Source organism: Epinephelus moara, chromosome 2 (assembly GCF_006386435.1).
Source record: "Epinephelus moara isolate mb chromosome 2, YSFRI_EMoa_1.0, whole genome shotgun sequence".
NCBI lineage: Eukaryota > Metazoa > Chordata > Actinopteri > Perciformes > Serranidae > Epinephelus > Epinephelus moara.
The window spans coordinates 1,598,828-1,602,640 of NC_065507.1; the positions used below are offsets into that span (position 1 = coordinate 1,598,828).

Below are 3,813 nucleotides of genomic sequence, written 5' to 3' on the forward strand. Positions count from 1 at the left end.
TGCACACACAGTGCTGACGCACACGCATATGTGTGCGCTCTCTCTTTCTCACACACACACACACACACACAAACACACACACGCGCGCGTGCATGCATAACGTTATACAAGCGTGCTCATGTACGCCTATACGAACACACACACAGTGATTAACAGGATGCTTATTTCCGTTTAGATGAAAAAAACAACAACAACAAAAAACAAAACTAGCCTAAATATGTAATATGATTGATTTCTGTCTGGTACTGCGGGCTCTCTGTGGCCTTTGCTTTGCCCCCGCCATTGTTCCGATTTATTATCAGGGTGGTGGAGGGGGTGGAGCGGAGGCTATAGAGAGCCTGTAGTATTATGAACTCAGTTTTTCAAGGTGTGTGGATATAATTTTCGTTTTGTAGTGCTTGTCTTAAGTTGATTTCTAAAAGGCCAGTTCAATGGGTTGGCTTATTACCTACTTTTTTTTTTCAACATATGCACATTAATAACTGTACTCTATAATGAATAACTATATTAAAAGGAACTTATACCCTAGATATTTTGTTATAATTGTAACTGTAGCATTCATTTTGTCTGTATTGATTTTTTTTTTTTTTTTTGATGGTGGTTTTTGACGTCACGGTCACTTTTCCTCAAACCACAAAAACGTTTAAAGTACTTATTAACTAGATGCAAATATTCTTTGGGGCTGTTTTTAAAATCTTGCAGCTCTGGGTCTTTACTAAAGATCCTAGCATCCATGCATGGACACAAGCATGGAAGACTGTGGATAGCTACCTTATGTATGGTAGCCCAAGTGGAAGTCATAATTTGTTGTCTGTTTTTTTTTATATATATATTTTCGTATGCATTTTTGGTTATCGAAAGAATTCCGAGGATGGATAAAGTACTTTCTATACAAATAAGGCACTTAGGTCTACAGGATATAATGCTGAATGAATTTGGTAGACTTGTGAGTACAAGCAATAGAACTGCAAAACAGAATATACTATGTTTTAGTGTATGAATATCAATTTAATTTCATTTAATGTTAATGGTTTAAACAAGCCAATTAAGAGGAGTAAAGTGCTCGCACAAATGAAGTCTCAGGGAGGAGATATTGTATTTATGCAGGAAACACATTTGTCCAAAATGGAACATGAGAAATTAGCTAAATTGTTTAAAGTCCAAGTTTATTATTCATCTTATCACACATCCAGAAGAGGTGTTATAATTATGATTAGGAACTAAATTCCATTTGAAGTAGAGAATACAGTATGCAATAAAGAGGGCAGATATGTTTTTGTGGTCGGGAAGATAGATGGAGAATACATTACATTATTAAACATATACAACCCTCCCGAAGCAGGTCCAAATTTAATTGAGAAGATTATTGATTTAATTACAGTGCAAAGTAAAGGGATAATTGTATTAGGAGGAGATTTTAATTTACTGATGAATGAAAAGATGGATTCACAAAGTAGTACAAAACATAATGCCCAAAAAGATGCACTTTTGATGAGAAAGTTCTCTAAGGATATGGGATTACTTGATGTATGGCAAACCTTAAATCCAACTCAAAGGGATTATACATATTATTCCCCAGTTACAGGAAATTACTCAAGGCTTGACTATTTTTTTTATGTTCTCTAAAGACCTATCTATAGTTAAAAACATCAAAATTGGTCAAATATATCTTTCAGATCATGCGCCTCTACAGATGACAATAAAGAGTAGTATGGAGAAAGGTGCTGGTATCTGGAGGTTTAATAATTCCCTTATTTTAGAAAAGGAATTTAAAACAAAGATAAGAAGTGTGCTACAAAAATATATAAGGTACAATGACACAGAGGATGTAAATCCATTAATATTATGGGAAGGGGCAAAAGTTGTTTTAAGGGGGGAAATGATAGCATATGCCTCATTTAGGAAAAAACAAAAAGAAAAGGCAAGGATTTCACTTGAAATGAAAATTGAGGAATTAGAAAAAGCACACAAAGCCTCTGGGGAAACCTCAGTATTGGAGAAACTCAAAGAGGCAAAAGCAGCAATGAATGATCTTTTAAATATGGAGACAGAAAAATCATTGTCCTTTTTGAGACAAAGGACATATGACGGAAGCCCCAGAGCAGCTAAGGTGTTAGCCTATAAACTTAAAAAACAGCAAAAGAGAGTATCGGTAACGCAACTTAATGGAAAAAAATACAAATGTAGTAATCAGAGGTCGAAATGAGATAGCAAATCAATTTGCAAAATCTTATCAAGAATTGTATGACGCTGCCCAAAATCCCATAAATAAAGATTAAAAATAAAGTTTTTTCAAAAGTTAAATTTACCTAAAGGGACCAAAGAACAGAATATCACATTTACAAAGCCAAAAACAGAGGAGGAAATTCATAATCATATTAAAAAACTTAAATTACATAAGTCGCCTGGGAGCGATGGATATACAAATGAGTTTTTTAAAGAATTTCAGTTGGAACTTGTTCCACTTTTGTGTAAAACATATAATTGGGCATTGGATAATGACACATGGGCAGCGACATGGAACTCCGCAATCATAACAGTGTTGCATAAGCCAGGTAAAAATCCAGCAGATTGGAGAACGTCTCTTTACATACACATTTCGTCCTTGATGGCTTCAATGAACTCGGAGTTCTGAGGCCCGTCCTCTTCATCCCGTTCTTCATCTTGTTTGTTGTGGCGCTGTCGGCCAACTCCATGCTGCTGTACGTCGTCATTTCACAGAGAAGCCTCCACTCGCCGATGTACATCCTCATCGCCAGCATGGCATGTGTGAACCTGGGCGTCCATTTGTTCTTCGTCCCCAACATGCTGCTGAGCTTCCTGTTTGACTGGAGGGGAATCTCTCTGACTGGCTGCTTGGTTCAGATGCACTTCATTCACTTTGTTGGAACTTATCACTCGACTCTATTGGTGTGGATGGCACTGGACCACTACTTTGCCATCTGTATGCCTCTCTACTATCATGAGCGCATGGCATTACCACGATTCCTCAAGTTCATCATCCCGCTTGTGGTCAGAAATGTCCTAAATGGTGTGTCCTCACACCATTTGTGGGTTTGGCAGGATCATTATCATTCTGTGTGTCAAATGTGATGAACCACTGTTTCTGTGAGCACATGGCCTTAGTGGAACTAGCCTGTCGAAGCACTGCAATAAACAGCCTGGTGGGGCTCCTGGGCGTGTTTCTCATCCCTGTGGCAGACTTCATCTTTATCTCTTCTTCCTATGTGGTCATATTTATCTCTGTGCTGAGGTCTGGTTGGTCTGGGATCAAAAGGTGCCAGGCAACAGTGGGGATAGTCATTGAGCCCAGTGCTTATTACTGGACAGCTTCGTCCAAACATCCATCATCATCAAATCTGCAGCTGTAAGTCTTAGAAACTTGGCTGAAGAGAGGAGCAGGGCTGTCAGCTGATCAACACTTGGTGTTGAGTTGGATGAGGTGGGGGAGGCTGCCAGACGGACCTGGTAAACTCAAATGTGTTATGAGGGTGAGTTCCTCCAATTCTCCAACACCATCTCTGGAAGATTTTTCCCTAAATCTTTGGGAAGGCTAGGGATATGGAATCAGATTGGGCAATGTTTTAACTCTCCACTGTGAAGGAAGCTGCTGGCAGTTGAGGTCATAAGGTTATTAATCCTTTTTGTTGTGGTAACCTGAGACCCTGCAAAGAAGAATCTCTAGACTTCTCCTCAAGTAGCTGAATAGTACCAGGACATTAGAGGGGCTGCAGCTTGATAATCACTGAAACAACTCCTGCATGTGGAAGGACTTCAGGGAAGCCATGGAGAAGGGAACCAGGAAACTGCTAG

The 3,813-nt window shown here is 38.9% G+C and overlaps 1 pseudogene; it reads left to right on the top strand.

Moving 5' to 3' along the window:
- Positions 1-2,084: 2,084 nt before the first annotated feature.
- LOC126400782 (olfactory receptor 51F2-like) lies at positions 2,085-3,371 on the top strand (annotated as a pseudogene).
- Positions 3,372-3,813: the final 442 nt, after the last annotated feature.